This window comes from Haliaeetus albicilla, chromosome Z (assembly GCF_947461875.1).
Source record: "Haliaeetus albicilla chromosome Z, bHalAlb1.1, whole genome shotgun sequence".
NCBI classification, from domain to species: Eukaryota; Metazoa; Chordata; class Aves; order Accipitriformes; family Accipitridae; genus Haliaeetus; species Haliaeetus albicilla.
The window spans coordinates 23626278-23646452 of record NC_091516.1 but is presented as its reverse complement, the minus strand read 5'-3'; the positions used below and the strand labels follow the sequence as shown (position 1 = coordinate 23646452).

The following is a 20175-nucleotide window of genomic DNA, read 5'->3' as shown; positions in this document are numbered from 1 at the left end:
TAATAACTGTTTGTCTTGGGTTGGACTACCCTTGTTTTGCCAGTTTGTTCAGACTGAACCTTTTTTTTTAAAAAAGGACTCAGCATTCCAGATGCAACTTATAAATGAAAGCACCTTCACTAAGTCCAAGTGTTTATAGATGTGTCCAGTATGCTTTTTCATAACAACCTTGAAAAGCCAGTACCAACCTCAAATTCCTTAAAAACTTCCTTGTATTAGACTGATGTGCTGATTATGAGGGGGAGGTAAGAGGAACTGGGAAAACAAGAAATTAAGGACATGTTTTGATAGTGAGATAATAGGGTTACTCATAGGTTCTTAAGGCTGTATCTTGTTAGATTCTATAAGTAATTCTGATTTTTTTTACTGTTGCACAACTAACACCATCTTTGCTATAATCCTCTTACAAATATGCTGTGTGGCAGTGCTGAGAAATGTCTGACTTTTTCTGTCTGGACTTCACGGGGACATAGGTTTTGGGGAAGAATTTTTGAATGAAAAGCAAGATGCACAACTTGTATTTTTTTTCTTACAGTAGCATGGAAAGACATCTAGAGATGGAAAAAGAGTGATAGAATGAACGGAAAGCAGAAGATACAGTGTATTTAATGCAGCGCTATTTATAATAATCCTAAAAAGGAGGAAATGAGATATCTAAAGTGTCTAATTTTAAGATCTACTCAAGTACTATTGCAGAAGTTCAAAAAACAGAGGGATGTGATCAGATCACCTCACGAGGACAATGCCATTAGCAGTTTTGTTGTGAAGTAACTGGTCTGAATGTCCATGTTCAGCTCTGATGCACAACCTGAATAGACCATGATAACACAACTTTAAGTGTGGCAGTTTCTTCTGTAGCCAGATAGAAGAATGGTTTGGCCAGTTCAGCTATTTCATTATTCAAATAAACCCCAAACTCTACTGGAGTTTAAAAATATACAACAATCATCTTTGTAAAACTTGCTATACCCTGGGAGTAACTAGCTGGGTTAGCTCTCAGAATGGTAGACTGCCACCACCATTGCTAATGCAGGAGGTCCTCGGAGACATAATTAAAAGCCTAAAGAGGAAACTGTCACACTGTTGGAAAGAAAGAAAAAAAGAAAGCCCACCAGGGGACAGAGATCAAATAAAACAACAATATTTTACTCTGATCCATTAAAAATAACAATTAAAAACCAATACATTTGTCCCTACAGAAACATAACTCTGATACAGCTAACTTGTATATAAAATACGTGTTGTACTTAAATAACACCTTTCAGATGGGTCTGCCAAGACGTTTCACAGACACCAATGGCAGAGCTCAGTTAATCAGCTTAAGCCAAAGGGAACCAGTAAGGTTTGAGCTGTGATCTAAAACCTGAAGTATGTGATACATCTTGTCCCTCCATAGACAACACTCAGTTCCATCTTTTGAGCAGTGTAGCAGCTGAAAGAGAGAGAGATAAAAAAAGCTTCAAATAAATTTGAGTTGTCAGGCCATAGGTCAGCAGTGTAAGACCTCAGGAGGTGAACTGCAGACACACAGTTAGACAAAAGACCCAGAAAGTGGATGTTCCGTGTTGCAGTATTGTTTTGCAAGTCAAAATGTATTCTTGCAAGAACAGTAAAACTGAATGTGTTGCCCATACAACTATTTAAACATTGTTCTGTGAGACCAAAGCACTAGTAAGAATGCTGATTTTAGCATTTTGCACAAGCTGGAGCTCATATAGGGGTATACCTCAAGCAATTGAAGCAAGAAGTATATAATCCTAAACAGCTAACTAAAATATTTCTAAAGGAACAAGTCAAAGGAAACCCACAAGCTCTTGACATGAGGTCAGAAAGTGACATTTATATTTCTTTTAGTTTTGGTACGTAAGGGGTAAAAACAACTGCATAATATCAATCAAGTGAGCAATGAATACTAAAGCAGCTTTAAAAAGACATCTAATTCATCTAATTTCAAACATTTTAAAAAACAGAACTAGAAACAAATGCCAGGCATGTGTCATATAAGAAGAAAAGGAAAAAAAATGTAGCATCTTTGACAACTTGTGTGGCAGCATAGAAACATGAACATAATGATGTATGAAGGAGATCTCAGGAAAGACTATACACAAATCCTTTGGCAGCAATCTATCAAAACAAGATCCAAAAATTAGATGAAAGCTAATGTTTTGAGATAGAAAAGGTATACAGATAGATAATAAATTTCATTTACTTTGCTTAGTGAAATAATGCACTTAAAATTCCCACAGGCACCTGATTGAAAAAAACTTGATGAACGTTTTATGCTCAGGAGAATAAAGATCAGACTGAAGCTAAGGAAGAGAGAATTCCACTGAATTGCCATATATTGTTAAACTCTCTGAAAAGAAATAATCCTTAAAAATGTTTATTATTTACCAAATAATGTTTCTATAAGTAAATCAGTATAATTCACTAGGAAAAGCATGTGATGTTAAGGAAAATATAAAGCACCAGAAAAAGTCTGCTGGGGAAATTCTGATCCCAGCAGCTTCTTCAGGATCAGAATTTCTCCCACTGAGAAAATTAAGTGAGGTGGTGACACCATAGAGAAAAGATCCAATATCAGCTAAGTGAACTGAAACAAGTGAATTAGAAAAACCCCAACTAAACAGATATAACTAGTATGGGAAATAAACATTCCTCCCACAAGCCTGCCACATATGTTGGCAAAAACTGACAAGACAAAATGATTTGTGATAGTGATTGAATTACATTTGGGTAAGCAATGCTGCAAGTATCGTCATTTATCAGAATCAATTATTAATCAGAATTTCTTTAATACAATGTGACATTTCACTTTCACCTTTTAAGCTATGGTAAAAGAAAAACACCCCACACATGCAGAAGCTTCTTGTAGTACAAGGTAAAATATTTATCTGAAACCTTTATTTTTATAGTCCTTCAGTCAAGCTATGGAGAATAGAGAACAGATGATAACACCCCTTTTCTGAGCATCACTATGAACATGGAGCAAGTTTTAGAAATTTAGAAATTCACTCTAAAGCATCTGTGTCAGCATCCAAGGACGTCACCAGTTTTGGCAGGCAAACTGAAAGGAACAAGAATCTTGTTTTAATGGAGTAAATTTTCTGGTTCATTTACTAGTGAGAAAAAAAGAGAGGGATGTTAAGAACAGGAACATCCAGAACTATGTAGTGCAGAAGGGCAGAAGTATGGATACCCTAATGTTCAGTATGACAAATGACGTTATCTTTTTTGAAATTAATTTAGCATAAATTAGATGAGTGCAGAATAAGAAATGCTTCAAAAATCACAATGTTGTTATTGCTTTAAAACTTCTTCCCTAGCAATTCCATAGATAGAAATACATTGTAGATTTTCTTCATTTCTTTGATGTACAAATTCTAAGTTTTTAAAATCTCAGCCTTCTACAATATGCACACTAGCTGGACTTTTTTTTTTTTTTTTTCTTTTTTCTTAATAGAGCTATGGTCATATAGACTTATTAAAATAGATTTTCCAAATTTAGATCATATATTCCCAGCCAGCACTTTCTCCATAGCATTTGTTTAGTAAAAAAATCTGAAAACAACAATCATTTGCTCCCATTTGGCTCTACAGTTGTATTGTATGGTTTATGAAGCATTATAGAGAAACATTCAGTTTTAAATGCATGTGAAGTTTAAATCATAAATTTTAAAAACACCAACAACCACATTGTATTGCTTTTTTCTTTAAAACACCTAAACCTGACAGCCAAACTACCTAACATTAATCCAGTATACCAGAGAGACTGAAATACACAGAAAACTAGAAACCTGAAGGATATTCTGAACTTTAAACTAGACCAGTGAACTCCAAACTTTTTCGATCATACATCTCTGTATAATTTATAAATTATATACATGTACTACTATACTAATAGATTATGTACATTATAATATATTCAAAAAATAGAAATTATTAAAAGATTAGATAAAGAAAAATTAAATATTTTACTTTAATTATTTATTTGTTAATGGTACCAAAAATATTTTCTTCCTGTACCCCAGTGGATTATGTTGTGCACACCTCACTTTGGAGACTGCTGGACTAGACCACTGAGGAATGACAGAAGTTCTTTATAGGACTGGTTGCTTTCACCTCATCTGAATGGAGCCTACATGAGTTATACTTCCATTTTCAGCAACATCTTCTGCCCTATTTTTTTCCCTAGTCTTAACTATCTAACATTTCATAGAGCTGTTACAAACAGACTGCATCTATTGCCTCTGCAACCACTCATACTGTCCCCAGTGCTGGTAATTAGCAATCATACTCTTAATTAGCCTGACCCACCTGGCTATTTTGCTACTAATAAATCAATTAATTCAATTCACAGGGAGGAACTTCTGTGTAGTACCATAGCTTAATCACTACTGGTCATCCTTGTATATGACTGTTTTACATGCTAAAAAAACTTAGTATCCAGGCTGAATTTGTATTCTCCACTGATACACAGTCTCCCAAGCAAGTACGAGTGTGGTTAGTATTTTTAATGTATGTAGGGATTTGGCAAAAGCCTCAGCAGAGCGCAAAGTAGAAACTTGGGATGTAAGCTATAAAACACTTTGGCACACTGAACTGGATGATCTTTACTTTTCCCTGAATGGTATGGATACTGCTCATTGAGGGTCTCAGTTTACTCGCCTCCCTCAGGAGCCTCTGTTACAACTCCATTTGTTAGTTTTTGGTGTGAGAAATAGAAGCTTCTAAACCCAGGGTAAATGTGTCGTTAAGATCTTTAAGGAGCTTCTTTTGTTTTCTGTAGAAATATCTGTTCCTTTGGGGGCTATTAAGCTATGTGATCTTGTACTTGTATCCAAAGATGTCCCCTTCCTGTCTTCCATTCTTTCCACTGGAAAGAGATTGTCTGGCTCTATCTCTTTACTCCCCTCTCCTAGCCAGTATCAAGAGGAAACAAAAAAAATCACAGGAACAAAAGACATTTTACTGTCTGACCTTTTCTTCTTAATCACAAGTATATATTTTTGCAGTTGGCCCCATGTCAGTGGTGCAGACTTCTGCCAAACATGCTTTTTCTGTCATCACCATTGTTTTCCTTGTCTTCTCCTCCACATAAGATGACTGAATATCACTTTGCCCCATAAAAGGCTAGTGAGATTCTCACTAAACTCACTTTTCCTCACCAGAAGTGAAGAATCTGCTCTTCTATACCGACGTACTTCAACTTCTGGAATAAAAAATGAGTGCAATATTGCTGAAAAGCGTGGAAAGACGTACTGGATACAGCAGCTATGGAGTAGCTGAACTGTTGGCCACAGCTACAGATGTTCACAGTCAAAACATCTTTCACCACTGCCTGAAAACCCTGAACAAACACCTGCAAAAACTCCTTTTTTCCATTTTCTTACCACTTATTCTGACTAGAGACTAATTGATCTGAAGGTGTACAAGGAAAACAGTATTTTCAGGGCAGGGGAAGAAAGGGGAGTAAAGGATTAACCAGGAGGTCAGAGAGTTATCAAGACTAGGCCTTTCAGACCAAGGACTTAGTAGTAAATAAGAATCTACATCCTGAAGAGTAGAATCAACACTATCTTGAGTAGTAAAAGCCTGATTACTTTATGTCCTTGTAGCTTTCTCTCTCTTAATGTTGCACTGACATTCGACAGGTTTGTGATAAGTAAATAATCTATTAAATTAGCATAATACTTTCCAACCTGAGAAGAGATGGAAGGACCTGTCATAATACAAGGAGTATTTTCAACTCATGCCCTACATAGGCAGCCCAAAAGAATACAGAACAAATCCCATCAGCTCCTGTACCTAGCACCTAGGGTTCCCTCTGAAGCTGAATCCTCTCTAGCTCTCAGTTTATTTCCTCAGGCCTCAGCTTGTTCTGCTGTGATGCCCTGTGAATTACTTACTATTAGTGTCTGTGGCAGCCCTTTGGACTCTTTATGCTATTTTTCACTCTGATATTTAGTGAGCACATAACTTCTGTGAACACAGCATCTTTGAATAACAGGCTAAAAGTTTCTAGGCTTTGTAACAGGCTAAGTGTTTTTCCATGTGTATTTTCCTCTAAATACTTGTTTTCCATAATCAGTGACCCTCCCACTGACCCTAACACAATCTTTTTTCTGCCGGTATTAGTCTCTCTCAGCAGTTAACAAAAAGCTTCTCAGTGTCTTCTCTGTGACTCCTGCCCATCCTTGCCATGTGACAATACTTGCGGTCTTCGTGATGGGCCACTTTTCTCTTCTTCATCCCCTTTGAGGTTTGTCACTTTATTTGCTTCAGCTTTGCTGGATTCTATCAATACTTCTCTTTCTAACGACATGTAATCTCTTGCCCTGCAGATTTTCCACTCCCTGAAGCTGAACGCCTTTATACCCTAATTCTTTCCCCAACTTGGTGAGTTGGTACTGTCCACTACATAGTCAGTGCCTTCTCAGAGCACTGTATGAACAACCTGCTTTCATAACAGAAGGAAGGAAGTCCTGTGTCGTGGTTAACCCCAGGCAGCAGCTAAACCCCACACAGCCACTCGCTTACTCCCCCCCAGTGAGATGGGGGAGAGAACCAGAAGAGTAAAAATGACAAAACTCATGGGCTGAGATAGACAGTTTAATAGGTAAAGCAAAAGCCGTGCACACAAGCAAAGCAAAACAGGGAATTAATTCACCCCTTCCCATCAGCAGGCAGGTGTTCAGCCATCTCCAGGAAAGCAGGGCTCCATCATGAGTAATGGTTACTTGGGAAGACAAATGCTGTAACTCTGAATGTCCCGCCCCCTCCTTGTTTTTCCCACACTTTATATGCTGAGCATGACGTCATAACATAGCACTGTACCAACTACTAGGAAGACAATTAACTCTGTCCCAGCTGAAACCGGGGCAGATACCTTTTCATTGCTGGTCATAATCTGAAGAAATATAAAGTAAATAGACCTAACATAGATAGCAAATTGACCAGGAGCCTTTTTTGCTCCCAAATGTTAGAAAGGCATGTGATTTACTAGTTGCATTTGGATGTTTTTAGGAGCATTCTTTCAGGGAAGCAAGAAAAGCATCCACATAGGAAATGAAAAACATCTTGACTTGACATCCTGACCATTACCATAGCGCTTTATTTTACTTCATGATGCAACTCATAACGCTGTGCACGCTAGTTCTCCAAAGTAAAATAATTTGATTGCTTTTCACTAGTAGCTATGTTGTATTTAGTATAATTTTTGATAGCATTAAAATCTTAAGGGAAATATTTCTTCAACCTAAAGAACTAAATGAAAATGAAATTTAAAAGCATCAAAAATTGGCTTGGAAGCAAATGGAATAAAGATGTTTGAGGACAGGCAAATGAGATTACAGTGGAAAAAGAGGAATACTGTAAAAAAACTCTGTAAAAGATTTAAAAGACAGTTGAATATATGCCTCAAATCAGGAAAGAAAACATTGTGGAAAAGGATTAATTTACTATACTAGAAATAGAGTGATCAGATACTGCTTTTTACTTGCAAAAATGACATAAAAAGTGAAAGGTAGGAATAAGCAACAGAGACTATGTAACCCTCTCTGTTGTCCATTCCTGTTTGTTTATTTCATATGCAAGCTCTTACACTTCTTTATCTGTTCTACAAGTTTTTTCTTTTATTGAACAGCACACTTCACAATCATTATTAGGCTGCCTTGCACTGTAATCACCATTTGCCTCCCTTTGCTACAAGCCATTAAATGGATTCTGTACACTGAGCTTTTTGGTTACTCTTCTCACAATTGTATCTCAGCAGTATCTCAGCAATGTAATTTGTATCTATCATCTATTGTGCCCTCTCAGCCTCTTCCTAGCAGCAGAAGAGCATACTCTGGAGTGTTTGGGAATATTTCTGTAACTATATAAAAATTTACCCTGGCACATGTTTACACTAGATGCAACAAAGTCAGGAAATGCACCTTTTATTTGGAGCAGAAATTGTATTTGGAGCAGAAATTGGTAAGATTTGCACAGAATTCCACAGTGCCAAGAACGCTTGATCTGCTGTACAGGTGAAAAATAATTCTTTTTGTCAAAAGCTGCACTATTCCAGTGAATTATATTTAATGACCACTGCCTGCATCTCATAGGTTTAGCTGAGTGTACATCTCTCTACTCTGGTAAGCTGGAAACTTTTTATAACACCTGTTTTACACAGGAGGAACTGAACCACAAAATGCCTGTACCTTGGCTGAAGTCACACAAAAAGAACAAGAAGTAAAACAAAATTGAACACAATTTTCCCAAGAATCCCTGGGGTGCCCCATGACATTGCTCCTCTAGAGTAACTGCTTCTAGTATTTGCAGATTTGGTATGTACCTCTGGTTGTGAAAAGCATCTTTTTTAATATGTAAAAATAAATGCAATCTTGAAAAGTACTTGTGTTGATACGAAGAATTTATAATATATGTTAAGATGCAGCATCTTTGATCCAGAAGACATGCTTGCCACTACTAAAAGGCACTCCAAAGTAAGAAGTATATTTACTAATGTAACAAATGTTATATAAATCATTTTATGTGAAAAATAAGTGTAGTAATTTATATATTTCCATATCAATTCTGTTTCATCTAAATACTCCATCTTTTTTCTTCTTTTTAATTCATAGAATAAATTCTGTCTTAGGAGGGGAGACAGTGAAAGGTAAGCGGCTTGAGGGTTAAAAGAGAAGTTGTACTGAATGTTACTAGTCTTTGGAGATTATACCACCTAACATGGAGAGAAGAGGAAGAAGTATAGAGAGTTTGAGACTACAGCCGTCTATGGTGACTGGAGAAGCAGAAGCCAATGATAACATGAGAAAATGGCAGAACTAGAACAAGGAGAGGAAGCATTTAGTTAAATAAGTCACTTGGAAGTATTAGATTAGTATTGAAAGCAAAATACATTGTGAAAAACAGTTCTGTGCAATTCCAAGTGCTCACAGTAGGAATTCTGCAGTAGGATGAAACTAGGTGCCTGAGTCAGGTAGACCACCTAGAAGTGCAGCTGTTAGTGTTACTAAGTACTTAGGATTGAATGATTGGTGTCAACAGGTGTTCCTTAAATTATTTCCTTATAACTAAACATCAATATACTTTTTCTATGTGGATGATCTGCTAAGGATATATAAACTGCATTATTAGACAGTATCAACATAAACTTCCCTGAAGTGTTCGAAAAGTAGTTAACTGCTTCCTGAGATGGACTACTAGTTCCTTCCAAGAGAACTGAAAGCAGTTACTTTTGTTCACTTCATGAATTCAACAGAATTTTGAATATGATCTATTTCCACTTACTTGCCCTTCTATCATTCTTAATAAGAGAAGCAAAGACAGAATTTATTTTAATATACCAGAAAAAAAAAAAAAAGTAGAGTCTGAAATTTCTTTTAAAGTATAGAACAGGACTTACTCTGAATTTGACTGTGGTCCCTTACTCTAAAAGAGCCCTATATTTGTGGAAATCGAAGTAAATATATCTATTTGTCTTAAGAAGTAGTAGTAGTAATAATAATAATGATGATAATGATAATAATAATACAATGTTGTTTTCAATCTTGCCATTTATCTCAAAAACACTGTACTGCCTAAACAGCAGACAGAATCAGATAACAAATAGGCATTCTCCACCCTCGTTGGAGACCTGTTTTTTCAAGCACACACCCGAACTTTTACCCAAAAGTGGGAAAAAAAGAAAAGAAAGTCATAATCTAGGGTGTCCAAAATAAACTGTTCAGGGTCAGTAATAGCAGCTGTACATCTCTTTAATCATAACTATTTTTCTTCCTAGCTCTCTGCATGGAAACCTGACTGCCAGTAGAACTGATTTTAATGACAAATGATTGAGGGAAGTTCACAAGACACATGAACATCAACACAAATTACCAAAAGGGGACAAAGTATACCCACTCCCTGTTGAATGGTGCCTGAGTTCTGCATTAAAACATAGGGTGAAATTATTTAATACTCTTGACCTATTGATCAGATTTAATTCACAGATCCAAACCTCCCTTTGTGTGGAGTTTGTTTGCGTTTCCTACATGGCTTGAAAGATTTTATTCTTGAGGCTTTGTACTAGTAAAGAATACTGTAATCAATTTTAAATGCTGAACAATTTTTAAAAGTCAGATTCAGGTGCCTAGTACTGTCTGCATGAGACAAATTAATTTCTTCTAACATACCTGTAAGCTTTGCAGCTTTGCAAGTGTTATGTATCTTTGGGTGGCCTTTATCTGAAAGCCAATTCTGTTGTTTGACTTTATTCTTGTTGCTTACATAAACACATTTCTACTCTGAACAGACAGTCCTATAAGTTTCACAAATTTCCAATTTTGGCTGTGATATGAGATGCATTTAGTGAATATCACACTGGAGATATCTCTTATTTCATACTGTAATCAGAACTACTATCTGAAAAGATTTACAAGAAGACAAAACAGTCATCCTGCCCTCAGTCCAAAAATTATTGCTTCCTGAGAATACAGTGATTTAAGAAATCCCCAGTCTGGATATAACTTAAGTATCACATGTTAGTTCAGGGCCAGCCAAATATCTTTACTGTGGTCAGTGGTCTGCAAGACGGTGCAAAAGACTTCAGTTTGATTCCCTGCTTTTGCATACTGGACCAGACAGCTATGTTCATGCCTATATAACATCTTTCAACCAATAACCTCTGAAGATGCACAGCAGGAAAATGCTGAACTGTTGCTGTTCTTAGGGTGATTTTACAATGAAGGATGCCGTGCATGCAATACCAAGAAATCTGAAAAAAATTTTTCAAACTTGAGTGTATGTCAGTATGGGAGATCTAGTTTTTACTAATGTTAAGTGTTTCTACTATTGCTAAGTGAATAGTACAGCTCTATGTCAAGCCAACCAGAGCTTAGTGCCCTCAAAAATTGTTATGCTGGGTAGGTATTAGAAGGTAGTTTTCAAAGAAGAATGCACAAGTCTTCACTGATTTGTCGATGTAACTCTGCTGTGCTCTATTGGCAAGGCTGTAGTTAAACCTGAATGGATAAGCTTTTCAGGATACAAGCTAATTTTGCACAGAGCTACCAGGCTAAATACAATGGGTTTCAAGAGTCATGTAAAAGCATTTATTAGCTTGATTTCTGTCCTAGTTTATAACATCTGTACTGTTTTTATAAGTGAGCTGGCAATCTTTGGATCAGCAGAGTCACAACTACTTGGCTCAGCTGTGTCTTGAAACACATGGCTTGGCTTATTGGACAGAGGAATTTTGACAATTGTAAGGTTGATCATAATTTTAGTAACATCTTTGGTGACAGAGTAAAGCGTATTTTGTATGGTCTTGATAAACTGAAGGCGGGTAAGAAGGGATTGTTTAAAAGTAACTGGTAAAGAACAACACAGAGTAAGGTAAAAATAAAAGACTAGTATCTTGGATATTGTGGATCACAGTAACACAGATGGGGAGATCAAGTTAGAGTGGAACATAAACTGACTAGATCAGTATGATACTAAAAGGTAAATGCCATTTTAAGCTGTATTACCAAGAACATTATATATAAAATACATGAGGTAATTACTCTATTGTCTGTGGATCATGTAAAGCTTCAGCTAGAGAACTATTTGCAAATCAGTCCAGTGAACTTGCTGACATTTATGGTAAGTTCAGTAGTACTTGGGGAAAAGCAACAAGAGTGTTAATAGTTTTCAGAAATATGGCCTGTGAGGAATGCTTGAAGGAAAAGGCATTGTTTGGTCTATGGGGGAGGTGGAAGTCTGAAAAGAACACGATAAAGCTCTTCCAGTGTTCAAAAGTCTACTGTGAAGTCTGTCTAGGATAGGACAAGAAGGAATCAGTTTATTTATAGGGAAAAAATATTTTGTTTAGCTATTAGGAAAATCTAACATTAAAGGTAGTGAAGTACTGTAGTAGGCCACTTATGGAGGGTATATATAGTGGGATTTTTTAGAAAATTCTTGACCAACATCTCTTAGAGATGTTCCACAAACACTCATCTTGTCTCAGAACAGATTAGAAGTTCTGAAATTTCATCCAGATCCAAAACTCTGCAATTCCATGAATTCAAGGTGACATTCAGACTGGACAGATCCAGTTTAAAATGAAGTAACGCATCTCTGTTTGTCATATACACTAGTGACGCTGAATGGTTTGTGTCTCCTGCTTACCATCACAATACCTGCTTTTCATCTAAAAGGCACAACACCAGTAACCTGTTGCTACTTTATATTGACAGATTTATTTTTCCTGGTATTAGTGATTACATTTAGAACGTAAATTACTGGCCTAACCTTTATAATAATCCCATAAAGTGCTTTAAAGGCTGGAGGTGAGTAAAATTGTTTTGAATAAGGCAAATAAAGTGTGAAGTACTATGAGAGCTAGAAGTAGCTCGTTATGTTTTTTTTTCCATGCCTCTCTGTTACAAAATGACATATTCTGAGCAAGTTGCACTCCCGATGAATAGCATTTTCTCTGGAGTCTGGAAAAACGTGTCCATTGGTATGCTTTGACAACAGATTTCCTGAATAAATACCTCCTAAGACTATACATGGAGAATGTGATGTCTGTGTCTTCCCTCTGCATAAATGTGGCACTCCAACTAAAGATCATCCTTCCCTTTCATATATAGGGTTTATTTTAGCTCCCATTTTTAAGTAATGATTTCAGTTCTACCAACATCTCTTACAAAGCACTAAGCAATGCTTGTGTGTGTGTGTGTGTTTGGTCTGTAAAGGAACAGGAACACAAAGAAGCTGAAGAAGTTACAAGGAAGTACTTTTTGCCATTTAAGAGAAATATGTGAAATGAGTTAGAAGAATGCAGACAGTAACTATCCAGCTTCCTTTTAAAAATGTGACTTGGACTGTATTTCAACTACTCTTTAAACTTCCAGGAAAAAAAAAGAAGAAAACATATTGAAACCCTAACCTATCCTATATTATTAAAGACTGAAACAGGAAATAGCAATAATGTTATGGGAGGCACTGACAGTAAAGCTTGGATTCATGTACTTTCCACACCACCAAAGCCCAAAAGACTGTAGCTGCTAGGCATATGTATCTGACAATTCAGCTAATTCTGTGATTATTCAGCTATAGACTATGGAGTAGTAAAGCTGATATTTTAAATTCAAATATTTTATTTGCTAGTCATGTCACCAAACTGAAGATGCCAAATAACTGCTGCTAAGATCTTGATTTTGTAACAGTCGTCATAGTTCTTACCTCACAGCTTGTGGCATTTCATATTTAGTTCACTACCAGTGCAATATCCTGTAATTGGCAGTAACAGGTCAGGCAGGAGAAACTTGACCTCATCTTAGTGATCTGTGGAACAATGTTGCCACCTTGGACTGGCACAGGTTTTAAAGCTGTTTTTCAGAGCAAGATATGGGGAGCAGGTTTATTATATGGCTTCTATTTTTTGCAGCAACTGTTATAATTGTTTTGATGCTTCTGAGTAATAGAACATCTAAAATTGTGGTGTCGAGATAACAAAGGCAATCAGAATGCTACCAACTTTTTTCACTTACTTGTATCAAACATAAGTAAGTCTTTTGCTTGTCCACAGTGTATTCATTCACAGAAGTCACAGGGCAGACGATGTACATGCATATAGGGAAGATTTTCAGATGCACCAAGATATCAGAAGTAGAGGGTCAAATTAAAATGTTCAACATATCCAGCACAGTTTTACGAAGAGAATCTCAGTTGCTACAGACTCAATGCCACATTCTAAGAATAGTCATCCTTTCTGGGAGAGTATTTCACAAAGAAGAGCTTCTTGCAGTCCTTCAGATGGTAACTACCTTTGTCTCTTCTTTAGAGCCATTGCCCTGTCCTCCTCACATCTAGCATTGCTCTGAGAGAGGTATTCAGTACTGACAGGGTGGATAATAGAAAGTCTCTCTAGGCTTATTTGTAAATTAACTTTCATTGTAGAAAGCCACATTTTTCTATCCCTGAAATTAAATATAATGAAAGACTCTCCTGCCCTGCATAATTGAAGCGCATGAACTAGAAGAGTTACAAATGGTGAAAGATCCACATTTGAATTTTGAATTGACTCTAAAACATTTTGAGGTTTTAAAAAGAACCATTTAGCCAACAGTATGTAATTTCCCTTATTCTCCTTGTCCATCCATACACACATGGAATAAGTTCCTTTTATTCATTTCATATATATATACACAGGTGGGGTCAATTTAGTATTTTTAGCTCAGAAAATACAACTAGGACATCCACAAACTTGGAGAGATTGGTCTAAGGTCCAAGACCAACCCTTTGGATGTGAAATCAAACGAACTGAAAGTGGGCCAGGCAAAGGACAGAAGGGAAATTCAGAGTTCTATCTGGATAGCACTGTCAATTCCAAACAGTATTTGGCTTATGATCCAGTGGTAGAAGTGCATGGATGAAAAAGTACTTTAAAAGGGAAAGTAGTTTTTGGACACAGTATTTTCATTTCCTACTTTCTCCAGGTTCCTCAGATTTTAAACAATGCCTACAGCAAACTCTACACCTTCTTTTTGCAATTGCACCTGGTCACAATGTGCAAAAGAAAAAAGTCAACAAAGTATTTGTACTAAAGAGCAGTGAGAGTACTCAGCGTTCTAACTAGATCTTTGGATGTGAGGCTTAGAACCAAGCTCAAGTTCAAACAAGACCTATTAAGTATCTGATGTTACAAGTAGCTGAATCCTCTCCTAAGAGAGGTCAAAATCTAAAAGTTGGCCTTTGGAAAGAAAGCAAGGATCAAGCTGTCAGTTCTTCTGCCTCCTTTTCTTCCTTTTGACATGAAGATCAAATCGTATTTTAATATTTGAAGCAATTATAAAGAAACAAAAAAGGAAAAAACACATTATGATGCATGAGGAATCATGCATCATGACACATTATTTAAAGCCTGCTTTAATGTTCTGTACTGTATTCAGCTTAGTTTGCCATATCCATTTTAAGTCTCCATTTAAGCAAGCTGTAAATAGCAGAAAAATTGTTGTGCTAAAAGTAGGGAAATCTTAGCAGTAATCTTTCAAGACTGGATGTGACAGATTTTGTGACTTGCCCCGCGATATTACACTTGACATTTTTGTTGCTTTTAAGATACTGAGCCCCAAATCACTATTAGCTGTGACTGGGGCATTTTATTCATTTAAACTCATTTATGAAAGCAAGCTAAGTGCACAAATGCTCATTGTAAGATACAGGATAAAAGGATAAAAGAAGTAAAATCCCATCAACAATTAAAGTTCAAGACTAAAGCAGTTAAACTGGATAAGAAAAAAGACTTTCCCGTCATGCTTATAACTAACTCTCTAAGGCAATCACTTTTGACTGGAGTAATATAAGGAAAACAAATGGTAAAACACTAAGAGAACTGAAAAACATTGAGATTCACTTGGGAAAAATACCCTCAAGTGTTATATGAGATAAGCTGAGACATATTCCAGAATGCATATAGAACACTACGTGTGGTCTCTGACTAGCAATTACTAAGCTATAGAAAACAATTTTGATAGACAGATATTGGAAGTGACAACAGAGAAAGAAGAAACTTCAATTTAGAGACCTCTTAAATGTAAACACATGTATTCTTATTGGAGAAAGGATGACCATAGAACTAGCAAATAGATCCAAAATACGTATTTTTACTTTCTTCACTACTTTAAGCAAGTTGCTGAAACTTATTGCACCTTATTTTCTTCATCTCTAAAGTGGGTTGAACATTTTTGTTTCTTCGCTCATGTTTAAAACCTTCTAATGTCCCCTACAAAAGCTGTTGTAGAACTACAAAGTAACATCTATATCTATTGTTTTTAATATATATTCTTTCAGCTGAGCTCATAAACTACTGGAAGCATATTTGTCTTTAAGAACAGCTGCTAATGCATTTGGGAAAGTTTAGGATAAATCAAATGGTGTGGTAGCAACCTCTAAAACAGAGTTAGAAAAGATTTGGTACAGAGGATATGGTACAAAAAGAAAAAATATGGATACGCTGCAGACAACCTTTTTTCATCTCCAAAAAACACCATTGTGACTGGGAGGATCTAGCAATACTTAAGTGCCAGAAAGACTTTGAATCATGTTCAGTATTTTAGTGCAAGAGGCAAAAGAAATGTAATTAACTCCTCTTAAATTCACTTCCTGAATGACAAAAATGCTTTTTGACTCAGAACACTGAAGTATCATACTTTCATGAACTTTACAGTGAATTTTGTCAGTTGGTTAACAGGGGTTAGAAAGTTATATGTTCAGAAGTTAAGAAATGTTACCATTATGAGTGTCTACACAACATTAATTCAGCCCTTTCATGTGATGAGTACACAGTGTTTGAAATTACATGATCATGTACTGTTTTCTCCCTGAAGGACCTGTCTGTATGAAGTGCACAGAATAGGTGATGTTCCCTAAATGAAAATGAGTGTCTGTATAATGAATTAAGCTTCTTTCTTAAGACTCCTGCTCAATATACTACTGAAGTTTTAAGATGTGTGAGGAATGAGACAGAAAGACCTATGGTTGAAACAGATGAAGCAGTGAAATCCCACCCTGAAGAACTAGATTCTACCCCTGTCTCTGAGCTCCTGGGCAACTCACTTTGAACAAAATGTTTATAGTTAGTCACCAGTTCTTCAATTCTTGGCTCAGGTCCCTGTGGTCCACAGCTAAGTTTAGGTGAACTCCTTCAGAAGTAGTATACTTGATACCCTGCCTACGTCGGGTCAAATTTCAAACTTCCTCTAAAATACCAGGAAATCATAGTTTGCCAGGGAAAGCGCTAGACTCTTTTTTATAATAAGTGCACAGGTATTCTTTTCCTAATTAGACTCTTGAAAATGGTTTAAGTTCTCCTGAAATGTCAGAATCTGATAGATTAACTAGCATAAAACTCAAACAAAAAAAAAAGAAAAAAAAAAGAAAAAAAAAGAAGAAAAAAGGGAAAAGAGTAATCTGTAATATGAAGTAGGAACCTACCTTTTGTGTAAGTCATGCTATAAGCCATGCTACCTACTGTAGAGTAATACTTACCATAGGAACTTAATTTAAATGTTCAGTATGCATATGGATGCTACAGCCATATTTCTGAGTAAAATGAATAACCAGATTAGGACTTCATAATGGTATTGGTCTAAAATGCTGATGCTTATTTTTACGCTGAATGGCATTCTTTTCCCCTTTACTCATTGTAGGTTACAAAAAACAGGTTTTATATTCAGGACTGGACATAATTAATCTGTTGGAGATCCCTTCTACTGGTAAACTGGTTTTTCATTTACATTTCAATTATACTACTCTCTAAAACTGTTCTTTCTCACCTTGTCACCCAACAAAATATGGAGGATTTCAGTTTGATATGTTGCTACAATGCCTCATAGGCTACTGGTGCCTTATGTTCTGCCTCTGCTCTGTTGGCTGGGCTCATCCTTTGGACGGCACCTCCAGGTTTGCAAAATGGGCAGAAGATTCAAGTGAACCATAAATTCCTTCCATGAGAAGGAAGATCAAGCAGAGAGATACCACACTCTGGAGACATCACAGTTTAGATGACACATACTTCCATTCCTCTCAAGCTGCAGTTCCTACTCAGATCTATCTCAAACTTGCAACATCTCAGTGCTCCAATTCTGAAAATCAAAATAAAAGTGAAGAAAAATATTTTTCTAACTAACTTTGTGCTAATTAATCTCAAACCAATGAGTACTACTAATTCTTTATGGTGGTTATAACTGGTTTTGAAAGAAAACTACAGTGAGAGGGTATTTGCTGTATAAGATAGATATTCCTGTTGGAGAGGCTGAAATTGTTACACTACTCTCTTCACTAACAAATATCATTAGTCTAAAATGCAAGGAAAAGTTTAGGCCTTGCTCCTACTCTCTGAAACCTTAGATACGATCTCCAAAATTTAAGATAATTACATACTTTGAGAAGTCATAAGACAGTTCTGTGACACAGCTTGAGTCTGTACGCTGTCTTTTGAGGTGTTCATTGAACTACAAGTAAAGATATTTTGTCATTCCCTGCAATATCTATGACGTGCTGATGTCACAGTCACCACAGCAACATGAAGAAACAAAAGTCACTATGCAGGTGGATGGTACAGTGTTTTAACAAGAGCCCTATCTTCTTAGGATTATCTGAGAATATACCACATAGCGGGCAAATTTGAAGGCAAGAACTCAATGCAAATTTAAAACACTATTGCCTATGTGTCTGAAAGTGTGATTCTGAAAGATGCAAAATTTTGAAAAAGCTTGGAGCGTGTTCAGTCTGAAGTCTAATGATGATGTATATTCAAACGTCACCAGTTAGCTATTTTGCGGCTGATGCTTTGAGCAGAAATGTCTTATTCCACAATATTTATCCTGTAATCCCATACTGTCAACCCAAGAATCAGAACTCCCAACAGCCAACTTGCCTCCAGCTATTTTACCTCCTCAGCAGCTTTCAAGAGGCTGTAATATACTGTCAATACGAAAGCCACTGGCTTATTGACAGGTGGAAGAAAAAAAAAGGGAGGTTTAAAAAAGCTGAATTAAATATCAAGCAAGATAACAAAGGAATTAATCCATGAGGCATTATTAGTTTTCATACAAAATTATTTAAAATCTTTAAAATTAAAGTAACTGAAGCTATTAATGATTGTGTTACACTTAACAGGATGGTTGTTTGAAATTATAGATCAAAGCTTAGACAAAAATTTTTAGTGTGTGACATAGGTTATTATCACTGTAATCTACTGGTTTAGTGCATATAAGGAATACATCCTTCAAATCCCTAGCCCCAGTTAGAAAAAATCTCACTTTTCCAAAGCAGTAAGGAAAGCTGGTTTTAAATTTAGTTGAATGGCTGTCTATCTACTATAAGACTGTTCTTTCACAAACCTGTAACTGTTTTGTAGCCTTTGATTCAATTCTGTGAAACTGCATAGTAAAGATTAGCCTCGTAATGGGCATGGCATACCTTTGTTCTAGCAAGTGACCATGCCTTTTGCGAGCTAAGGTTGCAGCACTTTATTTTTCATCTGCATCGAGCTAACTTGGACCCTCCCTCCTTCATGTGAGGAGACATGGATGTGAACTTGTCAGGGCTTTTACCACTAGGGGGCTGTGTGAACACAATTTTTTGGCAACTTCTTGGCCCTTCACTGGTTCAAAAGGGCAAATGCGTTTCCGTGTACGATAAAATGTGACTCTGAAATAATTAACTAGATTTTTCTTATCTCTCCCCTTTGACAGAAAACGCATCAAATAATGGCTTAATTAGTCCTGTGAATTTTTTAGAATGACCATGAATTACTCAAAATTTTTGTTGGTCATGGTACCTGTACAAAAGCCCCCCAAATCCTAAAAAATGCAAAATCATTTTGAGTCATTGTCAGAGCCTGAAACATGCTCTCTACAGCTCAAGGTTTGAAACTAATCCTGATGAATTGGGGGCACTGCAAATCCTATCCAGAAGCTGATATGTATTATGCCTAATGAAGGTATCTGATGAATACCCAGAAAACAGAATGAAATTTCCACAGAAACACAGATAACGTTGAGATATATCCAACCAGTTTTTGTGACAACCTAGTTTTGATAATAATATAGATAATTTACCCTTCCCTCTTCCAACAGGCATAGGAAATGCACAAATAACAAGGACGACAAAAACTGGTAAAAAGCCTGGAAACTTTGTAATTCACAGGGACGTGCCATTCATTTACATTAAGAGTTTGCTGGGATTTTAGTCCATCAGAGACGCAGGAAAAAATCAAAAGTGCCAAACAGCTACCTATTTCATATACTTGGCCCATCTCCTCTTGATTCTTCTAAAGTGCCTGCTGGGTCATCGAGGTGTCCAGTCACACCAAGGGGGAGCACAAGGCAAAATGTCCTAGTATTTGTATTTCACGTCACCTGAAAAGCTCTCCTCATGTTCACTTTTTAAAGATCCAGTCCTAATCTTGTATTTAAACAGCGCCCGAGGAAGGGAGCCGATTTTGATAGCACTAATGACCCACACGAGGTATGACCAGATCGGCTTGGCTATCGGTACCTGTAGAGAAAGCGCGATAGCCTTCTGTCCATCTTCCCTTTGCCAAGCAACCCAAGCAAGGCATTAGGGTATCTACCACCCCCTCAACGCCGGGGGGGGGACGGAGGGACGGGGCATGAGGGACAATCGGCTACA

The 20175-nt window shown here is 36.6% G+C and overlaps 1 long non-coding RNA gene across 1 annotated transcript in view; it reads right to left on the bottom strand.

The window, feature by feature from the left end:
* Positions 1-20175, bottom strand: part of LOC138683821 (uncharacterized) — a 32242-nt gene that overhangs the window by 10753 nt on the left and 1314 nt on the right. The gene's annotated exons all lie outside the window — the stretch shown is intronic.